General features: G+C 35.2%; 2 protein-coding genes across 2 annotated transcripts in view; one reads left to right on the top strand and one right to left on the bottom strand.

Moving 5' to 3' along the window:
- Syn (synapsin) overlaps nucleotides 1–15298 on the bottom strand; it is a 301930-nt gene that overhangs the window by 115034 nt on the left and 171598 nt on the right. The gene's annotated exons all lie outside the window — the stretch shown is intronic.
- Nucleotides 1–15298, top strand: part of Timp (Tissue inhibitor of metalloproteases) — a 117980-nt gene that overhangs the window by 33414 nt on the left and 69268 nt on the right. The window contains exon 2 of the mRNA XM_089639673.1: nucleotides 9799–9829. The gene's annotated coding sequence lies outside the window, so the exon portion shown is untranslated. The remainder of the gene's footprint in view (nucleotides 1–9798; nucleotides 9830–15298) is intronic.

The following is a 15298-nucleotide window of genomic DNA, read 5'->3' as shown; positions in this document are numbered from 1 at the left end:
ATTTGACAATATTATCTTTTTACTCGCTGAAAATTTCAAAGTTTGTTCTTATTAATGCCAGGAGTGTTCAGAGAGTGGTTTGAATAATGGAAGAAGTCCGGAACGACTGAGAAAGACTTAACACATTATCCCTGCACTGGAATGAGGACGGAGTCGAAGTAATGTACTTTTTTAACAGTAACAATACGGATTTCATCCATAGACATATGAATATTAGTAGACCTGCCCTAAGTGATTAAAAGCGTATTATCCCCACTCCCCATACCGGTTCCATTGGAGGCGGCTGTGCTCGCGTATGGCCTCAAGTGAAATTTGAAAACGTGACGTCATCATTCTTGTGCGAACTATGGTCGAGGCATCATCGGTTCATTTTACGAAATAACACGGCAAAATGTTGACTTGTACTGTGAAAACTTGTAAACATAGATGTGAAAAAGAGAATAAACCCAATTGTCGTATTACATTCCATATATAAGCATTATTTTACTTTATTTTAAGCATATTCACATCGTATAATATGAATCAGTTGTTACTATCACATCGAGAAACGTCTGGACGCGAAACACAAAGCTGGTTGGTTGCTGGGAAGTAAATTATGAACATTTATAAAAGTGTCTTAACTAAATACTTAAACGAAATATTCGACTCTGAAAATGGAACCGAATTTTTTTGCCGAATTTGGACTTCGCAAATTTGTTCATAACGTGGCGAGTAATTTGCGCTCCCATGTAAAAATGTCTATTCACTCAAAAGCAGATTTTACTTTTAAGAAGTAAATGGTGATATTATAATGCGAGATGCCTATTTACTGTCAGATTGATTTATTGACGAATCACAGTCAGCTTCACTCCCTTCGTTCTTCAACAGTTGATTTTACCCCTCGCCATTATCTTCTCGTCTATTAATTCCTATGTCTGTGATTTCATCATATAACACCACGTGAATGATAGAAAATGTCGGGGATGCACGAGGAAGACACGAATCGAATAATTATATTTGGTAAAATGAAGCGTACGTAATGATCTAAGAAAGAGGTATAAGGAGAATGCACAACTTAAACAGATATTACTACATTAATATTACTTCCACCTTAAAAATGCATCCACTCGACATCCACATCCACGTCAGGTGCACTAAAATTCTCAACCTTTACTTTACCCCGAGCCATTCATAACACCCCGAGCAACACCAGGTATACGTCAGCTAGTGTATAATGAAATGAAATAAACAAAGTTATAATTAATATCCTGGCCATGAAAAACCATTCAATGACAACCTGTATTGAAATAATCGTGATATTATTGAGCTGATAAATAAATATAAGAACTTAGGGTTATTTACTGTGCAAATTATATTAATACTGTAGTAGAATTCCAGTTCTGCAAATAAAACAATTTAGAGCTCGTACGTTCATTTAAATTGAGAGTTTCCTTTGCAGTGATTTGAAGGTGACAATTGGCTATCTTACGTACAATGAAATAACTTCCCCCTCCCTACTGTTCTGTTATAAACTTAAACACTGATAACTACAACGTTTTCATGATTGGTTTCTTTGGAAATGTGAAACATTAGGAGAATGCTAAATGTGTAACTTCGTATGTAGATTGAAAGCGATGTGTTGCTTCTCAAAATCAAGAAGGGAAACTGCCTATTATCTTAGCCACATGAAACTAATTTTCTTAGTCTTATAAAATATATAAAATCTCTGTTCCATTTACTAAATACGAAAAAAATTATTCTCATTTGCGCTCTACGGTCTTTATTCTTTTTCATTGTATTTATGGCCTGCTCAAAAACGTATATCGTTTGAAAGTTTATTATATTTCATAATATCATTTTAGAGATTTTCACTGTGAACCTTGTCAATCAGAACCTTCCAAAATAAAGCAGTCTCAGAGAGAGGTCGTGATGTCGTCGTTCGAAGTCATGAGAAGGAAGATTTTTCGTAGATGACGTACGCACGACCTCTCTATGTGACTTCTATATGCCAACACCGTGAAATTGGTAACTTATTTTAATATGTCTTTACACAATATTGGAGATATTCAAAATTTTTTTAAAAACCGAATTTACCGAATTTTCTAGACCTTTTTTAGAACAGTATCTATGTCAATAAGAACATTCTGAACGCAGATCACGAGCTCTAACTTTATAATATTTACAAGCTGCCGGCTCTAATAAAACATCTAAAGGCCGTGATCAGACCCTAAAACACCCTGGGAATATAAACTCACGTCAATGTTTTTACACCCAGAGGGAATGGATGTAATTTATTCGTCTTCGCCGTCAGTATTCCCCTAATTAAAATCAACCATCCGTTCACTTTGTTTACCTGCTGGAAGCCATTAAAAGAACAATGCTCACTTTTGTTACTTGTATCTTTAATTACCGGTCTCGGCAGGTGCGCAATGAAGTGCGTATTGCGATCATATAAACACATATAATACATGCGTACCTATATTATACAATGTCTTCTCTCAGACTATTATGCTAGCTAACTAACTAACCATCAAGCCGTTTTATCGCAGGGGTAGACAGAGAGGACGGACTGCCAAACAACTCAATCTTGGCACACACTTCTTGCTTGATTGACATTCATACATGCACCGAGAACGATGAGTATTGTTGATTTATTAAAATTCGGTTAAAAGCAGGATAGCATGCTGTTTCCTAATACACCTTTTTTATACCCATAATATATCGGAACACGTGTTCATGCACCTGCGTTAGTTGTGATAGTACACAATGACGAAATGCGAAAATATTTGAATTTTTATGAACACGTGTTCTGACATCTCCGTCATGTTTTACTGATAAACTTAGAGTAAAATAATGTACTGTCATAATGTTGGAACACGTGTTCATAAAAATCCTAATATTTACACATTTCATCATATTATCAATGCAAATACATGTGCTCCGATGAATCAGGAATTTATATTTTTATCAGGAAACAGTCTGCAATCCCGTTTTAATAAATGAGCAATACCCTTTTTCTCCGTGCCCGACTTCTATCATTCATATTCGCGTCATGTATTCTCCTTACTTCATTCATTCGCTCTACCTGCCAAAACCATCTGAGTGCTCCTTTCTTAATCTTACTCATTACACTTAAATCAGCCTTTACACTATGCGAAGTTGTAAAAAGGGTGATAAGGGATGAGGAATGACATCCTTTAGCGGATTTTGGTCGGATTAAGCCTTTTATATTTAATGTACACAAATTACGGATAAATTTCAAGAAATAATTTACAATCAATATGTTTTGGTAAGTAGGCACTGACGTAAATAAAAGATTAATATAAATACAAGCATTACATAAAACATTATTTAACCCTTTCAGTACCAGTTCAGTTTCAGTTTCAGTTTACTCCACACAGGAGGCCCTGAAGAAAATAATTTCCCTCGGGGCCTATGTCATCTTTGGGGATGCTGTGTGGAGGGTCTTTTTTTGGAGAGGAAGGAGTGAACATGGGTCTTGAAGAGTCCCATGTTGTAGGAGGGAGGAAACACAGAGGCCGGCAGTTCGTTCCACAGCCGAGCTGTTGAACTTAAGAACGAATCGTAGAAGCGACCCGTTCTCATGTGACAAGTGTCAACTGTGTACAAATGTTGGGCGCGCGTTTGGCGTGTATCCCGACTACGCACCGGTGCCGAAGGGATCAATGACGCTAGTTCCTCAGAGCATCTTCCATTGTAATACCGATAGAACAAGGACAGCATACCTACTTGACGCCTGTGCTCTAAAGATTGCAGTCCGTTTGTTAAGATTGGGGAATCTATCAAACGGACCGCCCGTTTCTGCACAGAGTCAAGGGTTTTTTTCAGGTATTTAGGGGCTCCAGACCAGAGATGGCTGCCAAATTCGACAGTAGGGCGCACTTGCGATTTGTACAGAGTGAGCAGTTGTGTACTATTAAAGTATCTGCGGGCCCTGTACAGTACGCCCAGCTTCTGAGAGGCCAACTTTACTCTGGCTTCGATGGAGCCCCCGTACCTGAGCTGGTCACTTATAGTTACACCAAGCATATCAATGGAAGGCCTGTTCGGAAGATTGCTTCCGTTGAAGGAGACTAGATTATCATTTGGATCCCTTTTAGACGTAATCAGACAGGATTGGGTCTTTGAAACATTAAATTCGACGAGATTATTTTTACCCCAGGAGGAAATACTCTCGAGATAACCGTCCATTCTCTGCTTCAAAGCCCTCCGAGCCGTTGGAGTTTGTGTGCCCTTTGGGGGCTTGTCAAACAAAAAGCTATCATGAACTGTACTGTCATCCGCGTAACAATGAATCGGTGCACATGTCAAAAGGTCATTGATGTGCAACAAAAACAAAGTCGGAGACAGAACCGATCCCTGTGGGACGCCAGCATTTATGGAGTGCGAGGAAGAGGTGAAACCGTCAGCAACCGCCTGAATCGACCTATCCCTTAAAAAGTCAGCAATCCACGTACACAGGGATGCGGGAAGTCCGTAAGAATGCAATTTGTTGACAAGTCCTCGGTGCCAGACCCGGTCAAAGGCCTTGGATATGTCTAGTGCGACCGTTTGGGTCTCACCGTGACGTTCCAGGCACCGCCCCCAAACATGCGTCACATACGCGAGAAGATCACCGCACGAGCGGTTCCGCTGGAATATCCATCACAAGTGATACGCAATATATACGGGGTGATTTATTTGAAAAAATCAACAGATATTATTTTTTTTGTTCATGTTCCTCAGGAGGAACTTTGGTATTGAAAGGGTTCATTTAAAAGTTTGTCATTAAAAATAACAATAATGCGTGGTAGTGGTCACATTAATATATTATGAATGCCCTTTTTTATGCACCCATAATAATATTATGGAGCTACCGGTATTATGTAGGTACTGTTAAAAGGATACTATATAACAGGTATTATTTATTTTTACACATGCAGGTATTGCAGGTGTAGGTATATATTTGAAATTGAGTAAAATAAAAGGTCTTAGATAATTTTGTTGAAAAAAGATACAATTAATAATAAAAAAGTCTCGTATGTTTTGTGATATGGCTTCCTCAAGGAAAATCAACATGACTGGCACGAGTGCAGATCTGCTCAGTTATTTTGGATTGAAGTCTGATGGATGCGGGTTGCTCTGGTGTGATAAGAGAGAATACCGGAAGAAAAAGAAAATCATCGGAATAGCACAAAAAGTCGCATGTTTTATAAATCCTTTTCGATAAAAGGCGGTAACTCGGACACTATCATTACAAGAATCTTTAAAATAGCCATTTTTTACCCACGTCTAATAAAACCCTTTGATACGTTTGCGTCTTAGAACAATTTGATATCTTTGATAAGGTTTTTTTTTTCTTTATTCGTAAAATATATTTGTACACAATTTTTACATGCTTTTCGACTACCACACTAGACACATGTCTGTATTGGTGACCGAATAAATCATCACACCGATAATTCATAATATCTTTAAAAAGTTATATAAAGTCATGGAAAGTAATGAAACAAAAACTTTATTGACTGGGTTAAGTAGGTTAGGTTAAATTTTTTTTTTCATATTTTCTAATGAGTTTATTAGAGTGTGTTGAATTGTCACTGTGTTGAGTTATCATGGAACCGTCCGTATTATGGTAGTCGAAATTTGTATATAATTATAAAAATGTAATATATGTTCATTTGTTAATATATTATTTTGTAAAATGCAATGTATTTGTAAAATAGGTAATACTTTAACTGGTTTTCTAGTTAAGTAGATTTTACAAGAATAGTACATGCTCACCGATAAATTCTTCGAGTCCAGTCGCGTATTGACATTATTAGTGATACGACCATAAAGCGATAAAAACACTATTTTGATTTATATACCCATGTCCGTTACGACAGGTGTAAAGCCATTTCTGAACAATTGATGCAATCAACACACTTTCAACTTCAACAGTAAAACGACGAAACTGGATAAGCTTCTTGCACAATGTTTCCTTTCAGTTCGTTCTAGTAATTAAAAAAAATTGTAGCGCTTCCGTAGTTTTAGACGAAAATCTATGCGTGAGACTCATTTTCTCTTTGTAACGTATTTATTCTACACAGGGGAAGGTATGAATATACATATTAATTCTCTCGTATCTAGGATGAACCAAGTATATATAAAGATTGATTTAATGATGAATTTGAGTAAGTATAATGATGATTTTTGAAAGAGAGACTCTCTCTCTCTCTTTTTTTGAAAGAGAGAGAGAAAGAGAGTACGAAAACGTTTAGTACGTAGAGTGTGCAATATAGTTGTGAATGATGAATACTTGGAGCAGGGGGATGAGTTTGTGTCTTGAGGAAGTATGTTTACGAGAGATGGAAAGGCTGATTGAAAGTAGGGTTAATTCAGGAATCTCCAATTAATGGAGGACTGAACGCAGTTGGCACCAACGAAAAATTTCCAAAGATGCGAAGCTAGCAGTCCACAATGGAGTGTTGGTATCCAAAATGATGTATGGCTGTGCGACATGGAACTGGCAGAGGAAGGAAGAAAGCAGACTGAATGCTGTAGAAATGAGATACCCGAGGCGAATGTGAGATAAAACCATCTATGATCGTGTGAGAAATGTGGAGAAAAGAATGAAAGGCTGATATAAGCGTGATGAGTAAAATTAAGAAAGGGTTGCTTAGATGGTTTGGGTATGTAGAGGTAATGAACGAAGAAAGAAGTGTAAAGAGCATAATTGAGGGGAATGTGAATGGTAGAAGAAGTCGGGGACGCTTTTGGAAGACATGGCACGATCAAGTGAACTAGATACTTGAGTCGGGCCATGTCAAGAAGAGTATGTATGTGAATGTGAATGAGAGTTGTTTGGCTGTCCGTCCTCTCTGCCTACCGATGAGAGAAACGGCGTGGTGGTTAGTTAGTTACCTATTAATTTACCAAACTTCATACTTAAAGGTACGTAAAACGTGGATACTATGGTAGTATTCTAATAAAATTAGCATTGATATCGTAATAGCAAATAAAGGTAAGCTCAACGCAAATGAAATTCTTCCGACGATTTTTGTGTATTTAACAAAGGCCAAATAAAACAAAAATGATTACTCAGTCACATTCTTGTTCAAATCTGAGGCGTGTTTACGTCAGGCGAGTTAAGTAAGTTGACCTAGGCCATGATATTCAACTGTTGGATTTATTCCTAAATATAATGACATATTACACATTTGTCACTTGACCTCAAGTACGAAGAATGTATTCACAATTCTCCGATAAACAAGTAATTTTATTAATTTCAAGGCGAATGACGAGCTCAGTGGTAGAGCATAAGGATAGAGTGTTAACAACTATGGGCTCTGATTAACATCGCGTCTACCACGCGGATATGTGGGTGTGATTATGAAAGTTTTCAAATTTATGAAATTTCATAACTACTGCAAAACTCACCTAGAGCACCTACTTTGTAGTTTTTGGCTGTCTTCTGGTGAATATTGTCGGCTATGGTGAAATATTGCCATAGTTGGAATGAGTCAAACTAAATTTGGCACTGGGCGCAGAAGTAGCGGGTCAAAATCCGACGAAGTGAAAGTGAAGAATATTTTTAGTTTTTCTACACAAACTCAATGTAAGAGGAAAAATATGATGGATGGGTGGGAATCTGGGGTCAATGTTTACTCTGTTTGGTCTATTATTTACATTTATTTTACCTACTGTTTATATATTACTTTCCGTTGATAAAATTATACTCATCTAATCTATAAACCAATGTACATAAAACAGTCTTTCATGTATTTCTATAGTTATAGTTTGAAAATTTATCACAATAAAGATATTATTATTATTATATTATTATAATGTGTGCAGAAGTGAATCAATACTCCCACTGTGGTGCAAGGTGTTGGATGGAGGGGGTCCGGCTGGAGAAGTCAAAGGGTCTTCCTCAGCCGGCAGCTGGTGGGAAGACCCTGATAAGCCTCACCTCCTTGAACCCGGGTTCTTCTGCTAAGTCACCTAACGTAGATAACTACTTGGAGTGACCTATTGTGAGTTGTTGGCTATCATGGATTGGTTACCGGAGCGGCGGTACCTACATATACCCGCCTTCCAAAATAAGAAAGGTCACCGATTATCCACATTAAATTTCCCTAATCGAGAGTTCTATAGTTCTACTGCTTCAGGACCTGTGTAGTGACAATAATACAGAAACAGTGTTCCTGTAACTGCGCTTGGAGAGAACATTACACACTGAAATGTTATTAAGTATCAAGCAATATATTAATCTTCGTTTCATACAATGGATACGCAACAGGAAGCTCCAGCAGCTCTCCACATCAGTTGGAATGTAAAATCCAGCCTACAGCTACATTAAATTAAATTAAATTCATATTGTCACTTACCATTCATTTATATTTATGACTGTGTAGTTACTTCTAATGGTACTTTACCGAGTTCATAAATAAATAATAGTTAACGGGTTAGATCATACGGAAGGTATGAATTTTACGCATGTTTCCCAAAGTTCATTTATTCACCGCCCCCTTTTTAATATACTCTTTTTCCAGCGCACCCTCTGCAACTGTTTTTTTTTTGTATTTCCATTGATAATCTCAGTATAACACATATTTCTGTCAGCACGCTAGTGAATTGTTAAGAATCATTTTTAAAGTCAATGATTTTTATATTGATTTTATTATTACACCTCGAAACACAACATGAATGCATTTATTATTATCAAGTTTAATTTGTAGAACTTCATATTAAGAAAGTTTATTTAAAAAGAAATTCCGCTGTGAATTATTTTTATACGAGGCATTATCAAACTCTTTTAATAAGCATTTTTTTAATAAATTAAGTAATAATATTATTTAATAAGTAATAATGTTATTAAATAATTAATGTGAATAGTTGATATATGTATGATTTTGCGATGGTGAAAAGCGACTAATTTTTTCAGCTTTTGTATTGTCCACTCCACTTTCTTTTTGTTCTTCGACCTTCTGTGCAATTAGGACCACCGCCCCCTATGATTCAACCACCGCCCCCAGGGGTCGGCATCGTAAACTTTGGAAACACTGCTTTATACAGTCGGCTATATTTCGTAGTATCTAACTTTTTATCTCATAGATAAACTGACATTTCCAGGGAAACCTTTAATTTACTACGTTCCATTGTAAACAATAGAATATCTTATATTATGAGCCAAATAAGGCACCGCACTTTGAAATGAAATATAGCCAAGTCAACTTTAATTTGAACGTTTTAATGGATTTATTGTGGGTAATTCGAAGGTAGTTTTATATCAGTGAATGCTTCGTACAATGTTAAGTAAACTTAATGGTGAAATATATAATTGCATGCATGTTGCAATTACGTAACTGCACTGAAGAAAATAAAGTTGATTTATTTATGTATTTTATGGAAAAAATATCATAAACTTACAAAACAGTACATTGTAAGACTATACAGCATTGAAAATAATTTATTTACTAAATTAATTAATTATTTAAAAATAACTAACTAATTATTTCATTTATTAAATAGTCTATTCTTATATTTATTAATCTTTAGTACACGTTTATCATGACGAAGAAATCATTGGTTTCGAAAATGTCGATTATTTCGATTGTGGTAAACAATCTGATTAATTTTCATTAAATTTAACCATAAATAAGTAATATTTAATAAAGATTTACCGAATCACATATTTCGTACTAACGGGCTAGCTTTCCTCTTTTTCGTGACTGACGAAAATTCTATTAAATTTAATTAAAGTTGGATCTAAAAACGTGATTATTTAAATGTTTTTATTTTTTCATAAAACTAATGGTAATTTTTCTTTTTCAGTTGCTGTCTATCGAGCATTTCGTGAATCGAGGTAAGAAGATTTATAGTAGAAACGTTATCCATTTATTGTTATCGTCAGTCAATTTTTATTTTCTTCTTCTACCTCTGCTTGATGTTTTTCAGATCAGAGGTTAAAACATCATTGTAACCTTAATGGTAAAGCTTTAAATATTACCCGCCCTTCGAAATTCATCAACACCATTAAGTTCTCCTTCTTCAAATACTTGAATCATTGAATAAGGCTTCTTTTTTATCTGAATCTCTGGAAATTCTCGTACTGTAGAGAAAATTTTAAGCAAAAATTGTGAAGAAAATTGTAAATTACTTTTACTGAATTCAATGCGTCAGTTGTGTGAAAGAAGTTTGAAACTAGTATACGTAAAACAGTTAGTATAATTAAATATTAATAGTTGTACATTTTCAAATCAAGCGTGAAGATAAAATACCTTGAAATATTGTTGGAACCGTATTTTCACCGGAAAAGGTTTTCACAAACGCGATAAGAAATGCTGTTCATTCAAGTATTTAAACTTGGAAAATAAATTTACAAGTTTAAGCATGAGGTTAGTAATAATAATGGTGCAATTTAATATTTGCATAACTTATAAAACAGATTTTTCCAGGAAATTTTCTTTTTTTGAACATTTATTAGATTCGTTTGTACTCCGCGGTGAGTCAGAAAAAGGTTTCCGAGAAAATGTACATTTTTTTTACTATTTCAAAATCGTGGTTTTATCTTGCGTTAACATGAATTATTTATCTTTGATATTTACGGTGGGTTCCTGCCTAAAGCCTTTGCATTTCTTCTCCTTTATTATTTACATTCGTGATGTGGGTTCATGTTTGTACAGTCAAATAATGTTATCTTGATTAATTTTTGGGCTACTGTGCCGTGTTGCGCTTACTCTTTGTTTAGCCAACATTTTGGACACTGTTACTGTGTCCACTATCATGGCAGATGTGTTGATAATTGTGGTATGTGGCTTTATGTATATACGCGCTCAACATAGTATCACTTCTACATATATTAACACACACTTCACAAAAATCTAAACGTCTACCCTGATGATGGACACTGTAACGCTGTCCGAAACGTTGGCTAAAGAAGGAGGAAGTGCAACACGACAAAATAACCTAAGAATCAATTATGGTAATACTTTTGACCGTGTAAATCTCAAATCGTAGCAGAAAAATAAAGATTTGTGTAATAGTGGTTTGCTATCATTGAGCCGTTTCGCGCAAAACTGATTATTAAAAAGTTAAAAAAGAATTAAGTTCAATTGATTAAATAAAATTAAAGTACGTTCATGTGACACCCTAAAGTAATTCCCAGGGGAATTATATCGCCACCCGACTGCGAGGCAAAGTTGATTGCGAGGGGCGCGGCGTGTTGAAGCCGTTGAAGAAGAAGAGAATAAATTATGGAGGAAATATGTTCGCTGGTTATTTCTTATTTCATACAATCAAGTCGGTAATTTTTTTTATTCCCACGCTGCTTACATAACTACGAGGGAAACACTATCTACAATTTCTTTATACAAAGGTAGTGGTTCAATACGTACACTTAGTCTAGCGGTCTACAATCTTACGTATTCCTTCCAAAAATAAGGTATTCTTCACCTTTCCTACACGTCTAAGTCTGCGGGAAATCGACAACCTTGCAAAGCTTCCTCGAGCGGCCCAAACAGGTGAAAATCGAAGGGAGCAAGATCTTGCCTCCAGTGTACAGTACATCCAAATGATACACCGTGTCTGATGTTCAAAGAAGACGCTTCCTCACCAATGGTAACTCACCTATTCGCTAGGCCCATTCCTCAAGTCGTTGTCGTTCATAGGAGGTTGCGGGTATCCTGCTTCCTCATCGTGCATCATACACGTCCAGCCATTTTTAAACTCCTCGATCTACATAAAAACACTTACAAACCCCCTTATGAAGATTAAAGTCTAAATTTTAGCCCCTAACATACCCTCCGACCAGAGAAAAGTGATCACTGCTAGCTATTCCTCCTTGGTTCAAACTGCTACCGGAGAGGACATGTTTACACCGTAATAGCCGGAAGGCAAATGACGCAATCGGGATCAAATTTCGCTCACGTGACCGCATGCGCAAAGGCAGTTTGTTGGTTATGGGGAAAGTTTAGATAATTTTTTACTCGCCCAGATACTTTAAAAGAAGGCGTTCCCCTCTTTTTTGACAAATAAACATTCGATGAAACGATGTAAAGGAATCAATCATGTTAGTTTATCAATCTAAAAATTTGAATAAAATTATTTCCGTGTTAGCGTGAAGAAACCTTAGGTATATTCATCTATGAAACATAAACGTAAAGCGAAGATTTGTTATGATGCCATTGTAGTAGACATTATGTAAGTTGCGTTGAAACAGAAGAATTACACATGTACAACGTTGTGCAATTTTGTGACTCAGTTACGATCTATGTTTACTTAGTAAATGCACAAAAATTTCAGATAAGATAAAGCAAGAACGCTGTTCTTAAACATTTTGTTTGAATAATGTATTCCCTTCACATCACAGAATGGAATTGCCTGACAGGCGCGGTAGACCACCGTTTAATAGAAAAATAGTTCAATAAATTAATTCAAATCTATCAGAGGATCAGCGCCACGCAGGAGATAAATCAGTCAGATAAAGAGTTATGCACGTCGCCTGCACTGGTAATACGACGTTTCTGATACCTGATATTGATTAAATTGCTTAGATAAATGAATATATTATTATCGGCGTATTTGCCATCGCTACTAGTACCTACTTGAAGTGTATGAGTATTGGCAATAAAGTCAACATGGCGATATTGGCTACTTGAGCCGTGCGATAAAAAAATAGTAATAAATTTTATTTCAGATGAAATATTTCCTATTGAAAATTGAGAAAATATTTTTTTAAATTACGTTAAACCACTCTTTATTGTAAAAAATCGATTAATTAATGTTAATGCAATCTAACAACTTTTTGTTTAGATAATATTATAATAATGCACACAAAATGATTTTTTGAAATCAAGAGAAAATTACTGTGTTAAGTTGTGACTAATTATACATCTAACATTTGACGTTGTATTTAAAGGTGACCATTTAATGACTGAGTTTAATAGTTGCTAGTATTAAGTACTCAGAAATATGACTGGTAGGAGCATACAGAAACATTCCATAAATTATTAACTATTCGAATTATCCACGCTGAATGAGTCAGAAAGATAAATAAATCATAAGGTATGTTTCCTCACTTACACAGATTTTTCTGAAATTTACTGCATATCGAATGTACTATTTATGTTTATAGGAGATTATCTACAGACAGAAAATATAAAGTTTTATCCATCTCCAAAGCATAAAGAAAACTTAACAACTCACTTGATCGCGATTTCTCTTGAGATCTCACGTCATGTTTTTAAGACGTTCACTTTTAAATAGCATCTTAAACATTCTCTCAATTCTCAGTTAAACAGTCTTCATTGTATGAATCGGCTCGGACAGAATCAATGATAGTAAATATCGTACATCACATGCCAACTCTTAAAATAATGCAAACATTCAGCTAAAAATCTTAAGTGATTTCTGCATTGTATTCATTTAACATTTATGAACAACGGTGATTTAATATTCAGACACTCGCCGCGAGGCTACTAAATCCGTACAAATTAATCACAGGAATAATCATGTAAGGAAATAAATAAATTATAACTGCATTTCATTTGAATACCACACACGAATTCTACTGCCCGAAGCGAGTGGTCCTATTTAGTCCTATTTAAAATTCGGGATTCGATTTGTTTTATTTCTTTGTGTCCACGTGTCCGTAGTCCCAACGGTATGTACTATGCACAGAAAATGAAATACACGAGGAAGGGAAGAAAGAAGACGAAAGTTGGGAAGTGGTAAGTGGCTATACAGATCTAGTAAGTTTTCTGCTATTGATGGTGAAAAGGCTAGATGGCACGGGCACGTTACGTTTTAATTAGAGTTCCGAATAGAAGTTCCTTGAAGTAAGCCTTTACCCGATAGGGTTCCTTGCAATCTGCGATCTCCCACCCCATGATATTTAATATAACCCGACCACCTCTGCATGGATGTCAAACATAATTTTTCATCTATTGTTATTATTTCTTTTTCATGTTCAAAATTATTTCTCATATTAATTTTATACCACCTTAATTTATGTAAAAGCCTTCTGGGCCTAAAAATTAACAAAACAATGGTTTTAGAAGAGATACTGATTTCAATAAAAAGAAGAAATCTTCCACTCGTTTCAACAATGGCTAAAACCGTTTCAAGAATTGATTCCAATGGAAAGTGTGCACTTTTACCAGGGCGATACTGAAAGTCTCTTTTACTCTGGATAAATAATCCTTGAAAGATTTGATGCCCTTACAAGATTTGAACAAATAGCATAAACGATTTTCCTTGCGAATCTTATATTTGAACAGTGAAGTATAATTTAGTTTGAGATAAGGTAAGGTAAAGGGGGATTCCTTTTATCGAGAATTGTTGAAACGACACTGTTTACTTCAAATAAATAATAGTATTTTACAATTATGTTGGTTTTTTACGATTTTTTTTTATTTCGATGCCCACATATAAACATATTTACAATATTCTGAAGATAAAGGTCATCTGTTTCTTCAATAACAAAAAACCAATAGCTGATACTTATTTCACTGCAATATATGTTAAAACTACTTCATTATATGTTTTAAATCTCAAGTCTTTATTAGTACCGTGGTACGGGCTTTTTTATTGTGCTCACAATTTGCCCGTTTTTTTAAACTTTTTTAATCAAGACCTTAAAAGTACTTACACTAAGGACGGGTTGTTTCGGAGAATCTGAACAATTCATCAAATTTCAACGTTCATTTACGGGTTCTGTGAAAGACTTATTCAAGTTCTGTTTTTATATCATTGTAGGCTAGTTGCTTGACAAAACTGAAATAAAAACAGAACTTGAAAAAGTTTTTCACAGAACTTGAAAATGAACGTTGAAATTTGATGAATTGTTCAGATTCTCCGAAACAACCCGTCCTAAGGAAGGTTCATGGATTCTTGACATAAGAATCTTTAATTGGAATGCGATGACATTTGAAGGCGTCTAGAGTTTACTTTACTAATGTAAGCCTTCGCATACCCAATTTCTACTGATTTACGACAAGTTTCTCGTTTTTAAGTTCCTAAAAAAATATATGTTATTTTTGAAAATAACATCTAAATATTAATTTTATGAAATTCCCTCCATAGAAAAAAATCGCCAAGTAAGCTCCGAAAATTATTAAAAACACGTTTGTTGTGTTATTAAATTTGTTATAGGCATGAAAAAATTCACAGCACATCTTTAAATGCAACTAAATAAAGCATTTGACGAGAGATTTTTGCTCTATTTAAAACGAGTCGTGTATTATTAAACATTAACGCCTTTTTCGCTTAATTATTAAATTCGTATTTACATATCTCCCTTTCAAACCATCTTTGAACGCTTACTACGAGGCCT

Source organism: Hesperophylax consimilis, chromosome 1 (assembly GCF_061612785.1).
Source record: "Hesperophylax consimilis isolate HC1 chromosome 1, BYU_Hcon_1.0, whole genome shotgun sequence".
In the NCBI taxonomy this organism is placed as follows: Eukaryota; Metazoa; Arthropoda; class Insecta; order Trichoptera; family Limnephilidae; genus Hesperophylax; species Hesperophylax consimilis.
This window is presented reverse-complemented; position numbering and strand designations above follow the sequence as displayed.